Here is an 18262-nt window from a genome sequence, read left to right as displayed (position 1 = left end):
TAAAAAGTTTTTAAAAAAAAGAAAAAGTGACACAAAGTTGTGCAATAACGAGGTAGAAAAACTCATAAATTTTGTCAAAACAAGCAGAATGAATCATGTTGAAATAGAGGAGCCAAAAATACTTCAAAACCCAAGCGGATTAGAAAAAGCTCCCAAAACCCCCTCTCAAAAGTGATTTTTTGTGAAACCCCGTCATTATGACAATGTTCATGAGCCAAAATTGCAAATGAGGAGTATAAATTGTACTATTTCTTAGAGAAAACTGACAGAGTTATAGTCTAAAACTAGCCAAGGCTTAATATTTTGATATTGAATTGGGAGAATCGTCAAAATATTGGATCCTAATTGCTTTGGACTAAGGATAACATCATTTAAGACCATTTTTGTTATAGGGAATGTCTGTTCAATCAAGGAATGCTAGAAGCTAGAAGTGATTGTGTGAGCCACAAATTAGGAAGTGAGATCGTTGCTTATTGAGTCCTAGTGCATTGAAACTTTGGAATTAGAATCAAAAAGACCAAGGGAACAATTGACTTTTTATTGTAGATTAAGCTTTTCATAGACCTAGTTTCATCATTTTAAAGGATTGTAGTCAGTTCTATGTCATTTGAGATAGAAATAGCCAACTCTTGTGAATTTTAATAGCATTCAATTACCAAAATTTCTTAGGCACAAGTAGTATTTTCAACCGGCGCATGAGGAAATTTGACTGGCAAAATTTCTTATACACAAGGAGTGTTTTCAGCCTAGGTAGAAGAAAATTCAACTATGCAACTCAAAGAATTGCAAGGTGATAGTTTTTATAGACCCTGAGTGAAGCATGGACTCGAGTTTAGTAGAGAATTTAAGTCTAGAAAAGCCTGGCAATTAAAGTAGTAGCACAAGCACAAGTGTAGCATAGGATATCTTACAACTCTATGGCTACAATGGAGATAAGGTTTTATATGGTGATTTAGAAGTCGATAGGTAAAAGCATCTCAAGAGCAAAGATCCTAATGATTAAAGTGAACTAAAATCTAGAGAACTTATAGATGTTCACAAATATTAGCAGAGTTAGGTAGTACAAGTCTAAAGATGAGGTACAGATATAAGTTAAGACATGATGCAAGTTTTTATGATCCAAAATATTGCACAAGCTAGTAAACCATACAATTAGTACCTATGCAATCACAATTGTTGTACATGTATTATAGTGGTTGAGTCTATAGTTAAGAGCCATAAATGGAAAACCTAACATACCAGCTGATAAACCAATTCTTACTAGAGAGCCAAGACAAAGGAAATATAAAGATCAAGATGGGGGAGTCTATTGCTTAGATTGTGGAAGAAAAGGGGAATTTTCCCAAAAGGATTGTATGAGAAATCCGAAAAATAGGTGAATATCAATTGCATAGCACATCACACAACAAACTAGAAATAAAAAATTTGATGTAAGTGCATATAACTCATTATTTTCAGTGCATTCAAATGCTCTGGCATTACCATTAGAACACCAATAAATTTGCCGCAAGTTCAAAATCAACATGAGGATACATAGGCACGTGAAAGGATTAAATTGGAAGCATTAGACAAAAACATTCATGCATGAATTTATTCAAACCATTTAGCTATCACCAAAGGTCCAAAGAAGTGTTAGGTTTGATAATGATCGTACATTCACAGTCAGTAGTGTACAATCATCCATGAATCTAAGCAATACATCAAAGAAAATGGTGTTAGCATCGTATGGCACACATAATTCCTATGTACATTATGTGAACCAAGAATAGTAGCTGTGCAAAAATAAGTGTCCTGTGTTTGAGAGACCTACACACCAACTCATAGAATTATACCCTATCCTAGATCAAGAGGGATGCTTTATCTCTATCAAAAGAACTATTTATAGCCTATCCTCACTAGTGCTAAATGACATTAGCCAAGTGAATTTAAAAATCTATCCAAAGACAAACTATCACCCACCAAAAGTAAGCTTCAATGTTGTAATCTGATAAGCACACATTACGACCAAGATGGATGTAGATATAGACAATATTCTCTAATCTATGATGCCTTGAGTCCTGCAACCACGAGAGATCATGTCATAGGAGATGCATGAGATAGACAATATCAAGCGGTGAAGATAATGCTATTTACAACTTGGCCTAGTGAGAAATGTGTCATGTTTTAGGGAGATACATTGGAAACCATGCAGAGGATTTGCAGATGTCAAACCTTGATAGTGCATCACACTCTGTACCTTCACTGTCCTCCCAAAAAATGAGATCAACAAACAAGAGCCAAAGAGTACTGAGCCTAGGTAATGGATAAAGAACTATTGGTCACCCTAGGAGTGGGGGAGCAATAAATCCATCAAACTTAGCTCTTGTACCAAGAGTTAAAACATCAGTTCGAAGCCCTAGATCTTCTATCCAAACCTTTAAAAGAAGAAGGGTATGCAATACAAAAAGAGGGATAACACTTAACATTTAAACCTTTAAACCTTTGAAAGTCAAATCATTTCAAAGATAAGGGTGTGCAATACAAAAAGAGGGGTAACTTTGGCTAATGCTCGAAGTCTCGTCGCAATCGACGTGCAAGCTACATATCTTTTGGTTGTATTGTCACTCGCTTTGCATGAATGGTGCATAGGTTGGTATCTTCCAACACCGAAATGATGTGGGCCTCTGCAGCTTGTTGAATAGCCTCTAGCGCTATTGCTTGCATTTTATATTGATTTCCATAGCTTTGAAGCACCTCCTTCATTGTGCGATCAAAGGGGGCGCGTCGAATCAAAAGATCCATCCTTTTCTGGTAGTGGCAGATTTCTGCAAATACCCTTGCTATTTTTTGGCGCCGCTGCGGTTGTCTTGGGGGCACTTGCACATTTGCTGGCGGGCGGCGTTTAGGCTTCTTGAAAAACTTAGACTTGCGCCTGTTTACCTTCTTAGGGGCTAGTTCTACAGCCTCTATTGATTCTTCCTCTTCCCTTGGCTGCCAATCTTGTTGTGTGGGGAGAGATTCGTGGCCTCGAGGTAATGTCTTCCCCCCAACGGCAATTTGGTGTGTGCACGGTATTTTATCTCGTAGCCATGGTAGCTCACTCTCTGATTTAGTGACTGTATGGACCACCCGAGTACTGGATGGTCCATCTTGTAATTGGTGGCGCGATGGCTACTCCCTATAGGACTCTGTTGTTTGCTGGCCGTCTTCTTCTCTCCAGCGCTAGACACGTTGCTTCATTCTCTTTCTAGGTGTTATATCTTGAGGAGGTGGAGATTCAACAGTCCTCGATGACTCTCATGCCCTACCACCATGCCCACTACCAGAAGAGTTCCTGGAACGGCCAGGTGTTCGTGGCCGTTTTCTTATGCCTTTAAGCAATGACGGCTTCTCACATCCTTGGAGGGTGTTTTTGTTGGCAGGCGGATGCTCTTTCGTGGTTTGTTTGGTGCGCGCCATTTCGTTGGTAAGAGCTCACCTGTTCTTAAGAAATGAGTGGTTTATGAGAGCATGCAATATTTATAAGGGCCCTGCTCACACTAATTTTTTTAAAAAAAGTATTATTTTTTAAATAAACATGTCGCTAAGAGTTGGACCCTGCGTTCACGTTAGTGACTTGTGCAATATCCACTTTGATCCTTGTCGCACTCTGCATCGCCGCCATGCAGCATGCTTGGTGGGACCTTGCGGCATTTGCCACTTGTTGCTATGCTCTTGATGACTCCATTTCCGTACTTCAATAGCAATCTTGGATTGTCACGCACGCTCCATTGTGAGCTTTATGAGAAAATGTTGTGCGAAAAAACCATTTGAACATCTCCTCCAAATAATTGGATTGCACCATTCCACCACCATGTCGAGTATTTTTGAAGTACACTCTCCTTGCTCGATAATGGGACTTCTCCATGCCTTGAGTGCTAAAAATTTCAAGCGATCCATACTTGTGCATAAAAAATGCACCATGTGCAAACAAGATATGTTGTTCACATGAGTAAACGATCCACATTATTAAATAAAAACAATCCTTTGTAATGAATACACCATGTAAAATAACTTACCATGTAATGTGTGATGTTATTTTCACCCCAAGAAAGGGAGAAGACCTTGGTAAAATCCGCCAAGGCTTCTTGAAATGATTGGCGTTGTTCTTGTGTTGTGTTGTTAAGGCCCATAAGCTTGACCATTTTATCAAAATGTGCCAAACTTGCTTGCGCTTGTTTGCAAGCTCGCCATTTGAATCATTCTCAGTGGTAGATTTGCATAACTCCTTCCAAAGCTCCCAAAGGTTACCTGCCTCCTGGTTGGAGCTGTTTTGAGCATCATATCGACTTGGCTTTCCTTGGGAAACTTTCTTCAAAAAGTGTCTAGATTTTTGTCCACTCATTGACACTTGTTGAGCAATTTCATGGGCCTCCCCTGTGTTCTTTGCAGCAATGATAGACACATTTCCACCGTGACAGCCAATGGAATTCAAGAGTACCTCCACTCTTTGGATCGCTTCCTGGGACTTTTCCAACGGTTTCATTTTGTGAAAGCATAGTCAATGTGGAGCTTCAATAGCCTATCATAAGTGCGCATGAATGCGTGTAATGTACAAACATGTACATTCAATAGAGGAAATGGAAAGATTGGATTCCAAGCGTGGTCCTTTTGATCACGGTTTGGGGCATTGAGCATGGGACATCTCAGAATAGACGCTTCTCATTCTCTACCTTCATCTCCGACATCATGACAATCTAACCCTTGTTCTCCGTGCCCTTGCCATGGAAGCATGGAACCGACCTTTGCAGTGCTCTTATGTGATTTTTGTCCATTAGGTTTGTACCCTCGAGTGCAAAATGGACAAGGCATGAGAGAAGAAGCCCCTTGTTTGCAGCCAAGCAAACACTTTATGGTCTTCAAATCCCCACCTAAGTGCCACTCCACATCATAACTACCAAAACCCTCAATCTCTCAAAAATCCATGAAAGTACTCCATTGGTCTCTTTGGTCACCTCAATAGCACCCAACCACCAAATGTCTTTCTCTGATTGCACACTAAAAGATGGGGTGGCGACTGAATCCTTTTGCTTGGTTTGCAGAAGGGCCTCGTTCATTAGAGTGACACTTAGCCTCTCTAACCTTCGGCCTTTCACTATTTGACACTCATCGAGTTTCAGCACAAAAGTGACTTTTGTGCCAAGCACTACAAAATAAATAGTACCAAGACCTTAAACTTCAGAGTCCATGATAAGAATAATACCAAAGAGAAAAGTAAAGTGTGTCACCTTCTTCAGGTATCTCGTAATATCTAAGCATGGCTTCTTGAAGCCTTCTAAGATCCTCGAAAATATTGTTCCACATTGTGTAAGGAAAGCCCTTCTCTGAAGGTCTTATGGATTGTTTCTTACCTTTTCCCCTTGTCTTTGTTGCTCACGCAGCATAAAGGGCAGTTGGCATTGTGTCCTCAATGTGTAGGTATGTCCCAATGTGAGAGAACACATGTTCGGTTGTGGCCTTCTTTGCGAGCTTGACCTTGTGAGAACAGGAAATAGGTTTTCCACAATGCCATGTTCTTTGAGGGCATCCTTTAGGAGTTGGAAAATAGCCTGATAGGCTTTGGTGCTGATTCTAGCCTCATCACAAGCTTGTTGAACATCATCATCACTAACCACATTTCTTAATTTATGCATAAGGTCCTTGGTGACTGCATCCTTAATGTGCTTACCTCCAGGTGATTGTAAGATAGAAATCACGTCCTGGGTATTGAGACAACTAGTGAGAAGGTTGACTCGATCATCTTGGCTTGTTCCACCGCATGCCTCCTGGATGAAGTTTCTAGCAACAAATAAACATAAATGTTAAAAAATAGTATAAAGTAAGAATGCATTATGCAAGTAAAGACCAAATCACCTTGTGGCTGTAACTCGTCGTTTGCGTGCTCCTCCCGGATGTGCAAGAGTTTCAATGGATGAATACGTGCGTTTGCGTTCCCTTGCACCAAGGGGTGTTTCTTTCAAGTATGTCATGGTGTTGGTAAGCTTCTGGATGTGGGACTCCTTTTCTTGCATTTGTTGTTCAAGAGTTTTAACCGCCCTCTCCGAAGAGGAAACACTCTCTTGTAATGCCTTCGTCTTAAGGTGAAGAGCTTGACATTCGTGCATCCACATATGCAAAGAAGCACCTGCACCTATACACAATTGCTTGCAATAGCCTAACAAGCCTGCTTCTCCCCTCCCAAGAAATTGAAGAAATGTGGAAAGGCTATTAAACGGTGGATGGAAGCGGCTTATAGGATCATAAGGGTACAAATGGCCATCCACCCAAATGTCAACATTGGTCTCACAAGCGGTGCGACGTTCCTGTGATGACCTTTGATCACCCTCACTAGCGGTCTTTGGTGCAAATGCCATGGGTAAGCGAATATGTATGCTTTTGGTGTGTGGAGTACGTGGTGGTGGAAGCAAACCATTTGTGATGATCGTGAGCACCATGGAAGCTGTTGGGAGGAGAGAAGGAGGGAGGGGGGCGAGGGAGAGATTGGGGAGGAGGAGGAAGGTAAGGGCAGGGAGGGAGAGGAGAGGGAGAGGGAGAGAGGAGGGAGGAGGGAGGAGAGAAAAAAATGTTTATTACTTTTTGGGGGAAAAGATTTTTGAAAAAATGTACTTTCTAATCTTGTGGGTTAAAAAATGGGTCAAAAAATGATTTTTGGATATGTATATATGTTGGGAGGGAGTTTTAAGTAAAACCAAGTAAAATTGAATTTTTTTAAAAAAAATAAATTTTGACTCTTTGTGACCCACGTTTTTGCTGATGTGGACACACCCCTATGCTTCCTTTACTTTGAAAAAAGCTAGAGAGAGAAAGTAACCCTTTAGGTCCACATCCTACATTTGTCTAAAAAAAAGGCTAGAAAAGCCTACTCAAAACTACCTTCTTCAATGCCCTTGCCCCCTAAACCCCACACAACATTAGCCTTAGTCCCTAAAAATTAGGATTCCTTACAAGGCCCATGCAAGGACCATACAAAACCAAACCTCCTCTTACTCTCTCTGTGTTTGTTCTCTCTTTCTCCTCTCCCACTCTCTCTCTCCTCCTCATCCATATTCTCTCTCCTCCCACCTCCCCTTTCTCTCATCCATAAGAACCACTCTCTTTGTACACTCTCTCTCTTCCCTTCCCTCTCTCTCTCTTTGCTCAGTATCTCTCTCTCTCTCTCTCTCTCTCTCTCTCTCTCTCTCTCTCTCTCTCTCTCTCTCTCTCTCTCTCTCTCTCTCTCTCTCTCTCTCTCTCTCTCTCTCTGTGTGTCTCTCTCTCTCTCTCTCTCTCTTTCTCTCTGCGGAGTGCTCAAAAGAGCACTTAATATGTAGGACTACCCATCGGCACTAATAACGTAAGACACACACACACACACACACACACACACACACACACACACAAACTGACTCACTTTCCCTCTCTTCATTGTCACCTGACAACGATAATTCTGGGCTAGCGTGCATACGAACATGAAATTTTAATTTTCCCTCTTTTAGGCTACCTCTACAATCCCTAGTGCACAACCACACAACACACACACACACACACACACACTAATAAATACCTCTATTCTAGTCACCTCTCTCTCTCTCTCTCTCTCTCTCTCTCTCTCTCTCTCTCTCTCTCTCTCTCTAGCCAGGTACGTTAGCTTTTTTTTATTAAACATTTTATATGAATACTTAAATTCTTTTAATTCCTCTATTTCATTATATTTCAACCAGAGACATTACTATAAAATTCCATAAAAAAAAACTTTAAAAATAGCTAGAAAACCAAATGGATTTAAAAAATATACAAAAGCTCAAAGAAGAATTAGAAAATAGTTAAAAAGACTCATAAAAATACAAACAAGTAGAAAAATAGTCAATAACATAGAAAATTCACATGTCATCACAGAAAACTAGGAAAACTTTACAAAAATTATCCAAAACTAACAAAAAAAATCTAAAAAACTCTAGAAAATAGTAAAAATTTAATTTTAAAAAACTACAAAAATTTTTTAAAAGACCACAAAAATACTCAAAAAATCATACAATTCAAAAAAACACAAAAATCCAAGGAGGTAACACACCATGAGCTAAGTGAGTAAACAGTAAGAAAAACAAGAAAAAGTGACACAAAGTTGTGCAATAAGGAGGTCGAATAACTCATAAATTTTGTCAAAACAAGAGAATGAATCATGTTGACATAGAGGAGCCAGTACAAGTCTAAAGATGAGATAGAGATATAAGTTAAGACACAATGCAAGTTTTTATGATCCAAAATTTTGCACAAGCTAGTAAACCATACAATTAGTACCTATGCAATCACAATTGTTTTACATGTATTATAGTGGTTGAGTCTATAGTTAAGAGCCATAAATGGAAAACCCAACATACCAGCTGATAAAGCAATTCTTATCAGAGAGCCAAGACAAAGGAAATATAAAGATCAAGATGGGGGATTCTATTGCTTAGATTGTGGAAGAAAAGGGGAATTTTCCCAAGAGGATTGTCTGAGGAATCCAAAAAATAGGTGAATAGCAATTGCATAGCACATCACACAACAAACTAGAAATAAAAAATTTGATGTGAGTGCATATAACTCATTATTGTCAGTGCATTCAAATGCTCTGGCATTACCATTAGAAACACCAATAAATTTGCTGCAAGTTCAAAATCAACATGAGGATACATAGGCACGTGAAAGGATTAAATTGGAAGCATTAGAAAAAAACATTCATGCATGAATTTATTCAAACCATTTAGCTATCACCAAAGGTCCAAAGAAGTGTTAGGTTTGATAATGATCGTACATTCACAGTCAGTAGTGTGCAATCATCTATGAATCTAAGCAATACATCAAAGAAAATGGTGTTAGCATCGTATGGCACACATAATTCCTATGTACATTATGTGAACCAAGAATAGTAGCTGTGCAAAAATAAGTGTCCTGTGTTTGAGAGACCTACACTCCAGCTCATAGAATTATATCGTATCCTAGATCAAGAGGGATGCTTTATGTCTATCAAAAGAACTATTTATAGCCTATCCTCACTAGTGCTAAATGACATTAGCCAAGTGAATTTAAAAATCTATCCAAAGCCAAACTATCACCCACCAAAAGTAAGCTTCAATGTTGTAATCTGATAAGCACACATTACGACCAAGATGGATGTAGATATAGACGATATTCTATAATCTATGATGCCTTGAGTCATGCAACCACGAAAGATCATGTCATAGGAGATGCATGAGATAGACAATATCAAGCGGTGAAGATAATGCTATTTACAGCTTGGCCTAGTGAGAAATGTGCCATGATTCAGGGAGATACATTGGAAACCATGCAGAGGATTTGCAGATGTCAAACCTTGATAGTGCATGACACTTTGTACCTTCACTGTCCTCCCAAAAAATGAGATCAACAAACAAGAGCCAAAGAGTATTGAGCCTAGGTAATGGAGAAAGCATTATTGGTCACCCTAGGAGTGGGGGAGCTATAAATCCATCAAACTTAGCTCTTGTACCAAGAATTGAAACATCAGTTAGAAGCCCTAGATCTTCTATCCAAACCTTTAAAATAAGAAGAAATTACGAGAACATATGGTTGTTGAAAGCTACTAGTTGACCCATATTCCATCAAAATTTGATGAACAATGCTTCTATGAGTATTTTTAAGGGCTGAAGTTTCCATTGACTTCTAAGAGTCAAAGTAAAATACCAACCAACCCGATAGTGAGTCTAACAATTGCATGTGATCAAGGTCACATATACATATTGAGATGCAAATGGCAATGAATGAAAGCAAGTTCATGGTCTTGCACAAACTTCTATGGGTAGAAAGACTGAAGTGAAATATTTTCAACGATCATGCAACATCTCAAGGTACTAGAACAGGTGACAAATATCTCAAAATTGACAGAAGCGAAAGCTTAAAAAGATACACAAAGATCAATGCCAAAATCTCCTCCAGCAAGACATATTTTTCTAGATAGTATGATGGATATTTTAAGATCAAAAGTTTCTCAAATGCATGTAGATATGTGCAACAGCCAAGTGAGCCTAGAATTTTTTGAAGTAGGTGGTCAAAGAAAGGAAGATATAGAATAAGTTCAACCACATGAAACAACCACAGTAAGAGCAGTTAGTATAGAAGAATATCCTTAGAAGATCAAGTGAAACATCAATGGTCAAAATGGAGACAAGTTATCAAGAGAAGAAAAGATAGACTTTTAACCAGACAAGAACCTCATGTCTTTTCACAATTGGCAAAAATGTGGCAAACCACAACCATAAGATCCTCTAGAAGTCATTAGCATATCTAGAAACAAACAAGCATAATACTAAGGAATTATTCTCACCACTATTCAGATTGTTCAAAAATTTCAAAGCTCATTGCAATGTGATGACAGCCAAAGACATACTAGATGACATTGTCTTGGGAATGCCACAAGTTCAAGAAGTTTTGAAAACATGGAGTTCAAAAGAGATGGAGTATTCAAAAGCAACCAAGAATGATATGAATGGTCCCCAACAAAATACAACACAAGTTCCTCAAGTACAATTCAAATGGAAAAACATGCCATTTAGAGTTTATTCAGGATGCTTCATCTTCAACCATTAGAAAGCACAAAGAGATTCAATCAGATCAAGTAACAACAAGTACAATAATTGAAACACAGTAGGTACTAACTACTAAAGTGAATGAGTAGGAAATGTTATTGAGACAAAAAGTAAAGAAGGTCAAGGTTCTAGAATACTAAGAATCAATGGAAGTCTTGAAGGTGTGTGAGACATTCCTAGTTGAGTCAATATATGTAAGTACCAACAAAAAACAATGTCTTGAATGGACTTCTCTAGAGACCCAACTAAAACAAGATGACACCACAAGACAAACAAGACATGTATCTTTAATAGAATCGCCAATGAGGATAGCTATAGTCCTCAACACATCAAATAGAGGAGATCTTGACTGAAAATCTCTACTGAATAAAGATTCAAACTGCAATATGGATTCAAAAAATGTATTGAGAATGGTAGATATTACTCTATTAAGGAGGATAGAAAATCAATCATAATATGGATACAAGTCAAGGAGAATTTCCTGCTACTCTTAGGATCCAAGATCATGAATAGTAGAGATTACTCTATGCAATAAGGACAGAAAATTAATCATATTATGGCTAGAAGTTAAGGAGATCTGACTTCTACTCTTGGGATCCAAGGGCACGAATAATAGGAAACGTTTAAAGTAATTATTTTGAAGGATATTCCAAATTTCCTCCTTTTTCATTAGTGATTATACCAACATAAGACCTACAAAGAAGATACAGTGGTATTAATCTCTTTTCCAAGTGGTTTTAAACTATTGTGTACCTCTTATGTTGGATTCACAGCTGCAAATGTCACAAGAATCACCAACAAATTCTACAGATGAGGGTAAAGCTAAAATAGATCAACAATTGACAAGCATGTCAGATGTGATAGCATATGTCTCTACATCAAAGAATCCTAATGGATTATTCCCCTCAAGCAATTTAAGATTTTAAAAGTCCTAGTCATTTGGTGAACCATAGAAACTCAATGGATAACTCCAAGAAAACAAAGATATATTATCCCAAGTACTCATTAAATTATGATATGTTCAAGAAAGTATATATGTCCATCAGTAAGTAGAAGTCAATGACCTAGTGTATTAAAGAAGAAAGATTGACACAAAAGACAAACATGTGGGATGGATAGCATCACACAACAATTTTGAAGAACAAGAGTACTACTTAGGTAATAGATAGATATGGGTATTGAAATTGAATATCACAACATATGAAGCATAATCAAGACCTCTAGAGAAGATACCAAATAGGTATCAGCATGGACAATATCATAGGATACTAGAAAGAGGATATACACAAGAACAACACCGAATGGTACTAAAGTCTACCACAACCCATAGAAAATATAGCGAGCAAAGGTGGATTTCAAATAATTTACTTCTTGCACAAGGAGTTTACATAGGATATATAAAGATTGGCTAATGAGCAACCAAACTCCACTGACAATTGTGAAGTATCTACATGAATTTATCAAGAGATCAATAAGACCTTGAGCTAGACATAATGAACAAAGAAGCTGCAAAAATAGTAGAATGACTTGGATTCCTAAGTCTTTCAATGATCTTGGTAAAGGTCAAATGCTAATAGTCAAGAGATATCTACAACAAGAGCAAAGTCTCCTTACAACAATCCTACTTGGAAAATCAAATGGATAATGGAGTCTTCACAGTCAAAGAAGGACAACCCAACCCACATAGCCACAAATTCCAAGTGGACTATATAGGTATGGCGAAAGAAACCTTCAATGCCAACTTGGTCCTTCAATACTCAACTCTTTGACGACTCAATCTTACTTTCACCAAAAGATATGGCTATGGTTGTAAACACAAGATTCAATGTGAAAAGTCAAGTTATGAGGGTGCAAAAAGCACTCTTTGTCATAGTGAGAGTCAAGACTCTTGATCCCTAAAATGAGTAAAGTTTTAGCTCTAAAGCTTCAAGTCTTAATAAACTATATGCTAAGAGTCATAAATATTAGGCTTTATGATCAAGCTAGAAGAGTTGGTCTTATTTATGCTTGAAGAGATGAGCACAAGAGTGAAAGTCTATTAACTTAATCATGGTGGAGTCATATAGAGTCCTACACTCACACACAGTGCACAATAAGATGAGAGCGCATATCCTCAATAGAGAAAACCCTTACTAAAAAAGGGCCAACTTGTAAAGCCATGTGATATGCTTGTATAGCTACACCTTCTTTTCGAATAACCCTTCTTGCACACCATATTGTTTTCCATGTATTTTTGTGTATGCCATGCACTTGAGTGGAATACAATATCCAAACCAGCTTTTTATAATGCTACTCTCATATTTGTTGAACTCTTATTTCTATATCCATTAGTAAAGAATGATCCCTTCAGTACTTCATTAATATTTCCCATGCTTATAAGTACTCCAATAATGTGCATATCCCAAAAGGCAACATTTTCTCAATAAGTTTTTTGTCTTTTGGTCATCCAATGCACATCATCTCTACTTTACTTGTACAAAATCTTAATAAATAAAGAGCAAGCCTCTCTATTGTAATTCTACAATAGAAAATAAAATATCCTTTCACAAAAGAGACAAGTCTAGACATTCAATTTTCCACAGTGGAATGAGCCTCACCAACTAATTCATCAATGAAGACATTATAGCCATTTACAACCAATCAACAATGTTCTAGCCTCTAGTGAAACTTCTTGATAGTGTCCAAGGATGGGCACTAAAATAGCAAGGGGGAAATTCTATCCGAGACATTGTGATTCAACAAGATTTGTTAAAGACACAAGCCCAAGGATTGCACATAAGAAATAGTGAAGATTGGATTTACACATTTTCACATTTTTCCAAAATGGTAGTGTATTGTAATTTTTTTATTTAATTCAAGAGATTGTTATAATTATAACATGCTACACACTCAATCAAAGCTCCAATATGTAAATAATACAATGTTAGTAGGCAAACAAGAAGGAAAATAAATGACTCTATAGCCTTGCACGAGCCACACCGTCGGAAGGAAGAACTATTGCACGGCTGAAAACACCTATGATAAACACCTATAGAGATTTATGAAAATACCTTCAAGCATGGAACACTCTTGAAATTAGGAGAAATAGGGGACATCATGATGAATCTCATCTTGTGGAGATGTCCATAGAGTATCCATAGACAAAAAGCTGATGAAGGATGAAAGAGTTATGGCCGCTCGAAGTCGGGGGTGCACTCTTTCTTGCTAAAAAATGAACTCTAAGAAGTTGTGCAGGTGTTGCAGCTATTAGAATGGAGGATTTCTTATCTTTTATCCCCAATATTTTTCTCTCCCTTCTTAGCCTACAAGGTTCTCTCCTCAAGAATATTTTAGTTGGCTCCTTTTAGGCCTTTTTTGGGGAAAAAATGAGTTTTCGATGACCCTTTGACCAAGGAATGGGGTGGGGACAAGTGTCCAAGGAACAAAAAAAAAATGTGGCCAGGCACCTGTCTAGGCAGTGTGAATAGGAAAAATGCACCATCTCCCTCCCCATGAGCCCACGAGCCTCCATAGCCAAGCCTTGAGAGAGCTCCTCTCACCTTTGATACCCTATAGTGGGCACCCAATGTGCCCTATATACCCCCCACTTTCCCTTTTCCTCTTCTCATGTGTGATAATCCCCATGACACATGGTAATCCCCTAAAGCTTTCCAACTTTCCATTAGTTCTCAGCTTCTCCCCTAAGCAAGAGGACTTCTTGGACAATTTTCCTTGAGGCATAACTTGCTGCTCCGGTCACCGAATGACGTACCATAACACACGGCTCAAAGTCCAACACCTCGGCTATCTCCAAATTTGTAAGAATTCAGCATTTCTAATCTTAGACCCCCAATTTACCTTGTCTCATGCACCCACAATCACCTTCTAAGTTGAGATTGCCCGCTTCGGATGCTCATAACTCATGATGTACAAGTCAGATTCACGAGCTATAAAGCACGGTTGAAAATACTTATTAAAAAACATACTTTTGAGTCTTGAACAACCCAAACCATCATCATTAAATCTTGTAAAAATCACACCTTTGTACATGAATTTTTACATAGTCACTTCGAAGATTGCAAGGCTATGTACACATATATACATGAGGCTGGTGGGCAAGCTTTTTGGCATGATTTAGTGACTTTATGATCATCCAAAAAATCCCTGACAATGTCTTGATTGGGGTAAAGATTCTTGATAGATCTATGTGTATGCACTTGTTGATTAGTGTGCTTCATGATGGGATTAGTGATGTTGTGTGTCATCGCAATTGTTAGTGTGTTTGATTGAGTGTATTGAGATGAAGATAAGTGGATGTGGATATTGCCGATGTTTGTGGCTTAGCTCCTCCAAATTTCATGAAGCTCGCCTTGTAGAGTCACCATTCATTCTACCATGCCCCATCTCGGTAGCTCAACAATTAGGATTGACATTTATGTATTTGGTCATTGGAGCTATGCTGCGATGGTACCCCCACAAATATGTAGAGCAAAAATAACTTTTGTAGACATATATACTTCCCATGACATTATAGTCCAATACATAATTGCTTCCTCCGTTGACATAATGGGTTTTTGTCCATACCTCAAATCAAATGGCATAAAACCTATAACAAGACTATGTGTAGTGCAATCAACCCATAAAGAAAAAGGTAGAAGTTTAGGCCAATCATCGATATGCCCTCGACATGCCTTTGCTAAAGCTTTAACAGTAGGTGGATGTACCCTATTAATTTTTCCATTTTTTTCTCAATTGTAGGCTGATGTGAGAGCCAATTTCATGCACAAAAGAAAAGAACTCATGAGCTTCATCCACATCTCATGAGCTCTCCTCTGTCAAAAGTGATTTTACCAACACAACCATACGTAGAGATTATATCTTCAAGCAAGAATTTCCACACAAAAATTGTAGCTTTGGTATGCAAAGCTCTCCTTTGATCTTGATTTGTCAGATCTTCTCTAGCAAGAACAATATACCACATTTACCAAACACCTACTACTGACATTGCAATCAAATCTGCCACCCACTTGTAATATATAGCTAGTGGAGAATTAGGATGTAGTTTGCCTCAATGTTGTATATTAGAGTATTATTAGAATATTAAGAAAGTCTCCACAAAATGAGAAACATCTTTTTACATTCCTTCCCACCAGTAGGCGATCTTTAATTTTGACAAAACTTACCCATATTCCTTTATGTGTGGCCCATAACTTTCATGAAACTTCTTAACCACCATTTACAGAGTTTTTTTATCACAAAGAACCCATTGTGGTACCCCTCCTAGAAGTTTTAGCCACATCCACAAATGAACATATCTTGAAAAATATCCATAAGTCTTTTTCATGATCCTCTTGTACTCTTGATCACTCCATCCTTCTTGCCTGATAAGAGTGCTAAGGTGTTTTCCTATCAAAATCCATTTCCATCATACATTTCTTTAGGAAAGACATAAAAAAACATCCCAAAGTACCACATCTTGCATGAAAATGTAAAGAGGTGTAGATATTTAATCGCACATCATCACTTGCCGTAAGAATATTCTCTTTGTACTCATACCTAGCCCTTGACAACATATGCGTCACTAGATTATCTCTATTTAAGGTGGACTTGGTTTTCTTCCATTTGGACCACACATAGGCCCCACAATGAAAACCCTTCTAGTGACGAAGGAAATTTGGAATGGTGGCCTCTACACCAAAACAAACTCCATTGCGCCACAAGGGAAATGAGATGAGGGCACCACCTAGTCTTGGAAGCGTGGGACTAGGACCGCTACACAAAGAGAGAGAGAGAGAGAGAGAGAGAGAGAGAGAGAGAGAGAGAGAGAGAGAGAGACATATCACTATGAATGAAGCATTAACCTTAGTGTGTGTACAAGGAATGGATAACTTCAAACACTCCCAACACAAATAGCATGTAGATTACTAAACAGCCACTCAAGGATTAGCCAAAATCACATCAAGCACTCTCACACACACATAAAAGATTTCTCTTAATTAACATAAGTAAGAGGAGGGGAGGTTACTAGCATGAAACAATTTGCACTCTAGAATGTGCAAGAATAGAGTGAATGAATGAGCTTTATGGGCTCATGGTAAGTGATACAACGACTCAATGGGGCTGAGGGAGGCTTAAAATTACAAAGGGGAAGGCCTCTTTATATAGGAAAGAGAGTGATTAGGAGTGAGGTTAAGATCCAAGTGTAATTTGTACAAACGAAGCTTGATTAGGGACATTCAACCAATGAAGAAGCTCCTTCCAAGTGATTTGTTGACCAATTTGCAACTAATTGGCTCCATCATCACTTGTGTTGTCTTCACTCCTTCCTCCATAGCTTGAGTCCAAGAGCTTCCTTATTTTAAAATGTAAAGAATCTACATAAAATCAATACATATCTAGTAATAATAGAAAGGGGTTGAATGAGAACTTATGAATTACAACAAGATTAAGCATGACTTGAGAGGTGATTAGAAGAGGAATTTGTGATGGTTTTTTGAGCTTGAGAGAGAGGAGGAAGGAGGGGAGGGTGAGAAGACTAATGGCTGATTTTTAGAGAAGGTCTCAATGTGGAAAAGGAAGGGTGTGTGTGTAAAGGTAGAGGGGGTGGTCTCCACCACAGTTGAAAAAACTGGCATCTTCTATTTTGGCCATATCTCCTAGACCGTAGATGCAAAAATTATTTAAAAAATATGGTCAAAATCTCCAGCTCATCAGCTACAACTTTGATGAAGACAAATTTTCTTGGATCGGAGTGGAAGTATTTTTTTAAAATCGAGCAAAATCATGTGTCTGGTTCCTTCCTTTACCAAGTCTTCCACTTGGGTCCCATCTGTTTGAATCATCATATGGCTCCAAAGCCATGATGATATGAGCCACTCATGACCCTTGAATCATGGGTGCATGGCTCCACAACCACATCATATCTTTTCTTTTCACATTTACATATTTTCCCTTCCCTTTACCACTAGGTTCTCCCTCTACCTTTCACCTCCGGTGAACTAGTCAAGAAAAAATTCCCATCAAATCATTTTTTTAATTTTTCCAAGAGGTTGTTCTCACTCTTTCTTTTATTGTAAACCTCTAGAAGCAAGGAAAACCAACAAAATATAGTAAACAAAAATTTGTGATAGGCTCGGATCACTAGCACCAAAAGATGATTTTTCCTCTAAAAGTGTAAAATTATTCAAGGCTATATAAAATGACATCACAATTAGCAATGTGTTGGGAAACAATCTTTCAAAACCCCCTCCAATCTTTTACCTCATCTTTGGAACCTTGTTTGCATCCTTTGATTAACAGATCATCAATGAAATATAATATTTCAACACTTTGTTCATCGTTCTCATCATATGAGCAACAGAGTAAGTAGAGCCCTATGGTGGTGTGCACATCCTTACCAAACCAAGACGAGTATGCATAGTAGTAAGATCCTTGCTCTCCAAAACAATTTGAAGCTAGTCGTATCCTGAGTAAAAGTCACCCATAGAATAGACATCTCTTCTTGCAAAGGCGTCATCAAGCTCACTGACGACTATACCTGTATGTACATTGAAAATTTTCACCTTATTAATCGGTTGCATGTCCCATATGAATCTTAGTATACCATTTTTTCTTGAGATGGCAAACCCAGACTAAAATATGGTGCACATGATGGCTCCACAATACCCATTTTTATCCTCTCA

This window comes from Adiantum capillus-veneris, chromosome 23 (assembly GCF_014529385.1).
Source record: "Adiantum capillus-veneris isolate H3 chromosome 23, ASM1452938v2, whole genome shotgun sequence".
NCBI lineage: Eukaryota > Viridiplantae > Streptophyta > Polypodiopsida > Polypodiales > Pteridaceae > Adiantum > Adiantum capillus-veneris.
The sequence above is the reverse complement of the archived record's forward strand: the minus strand, read 5'-3'. Positions refer to the sequence as shown.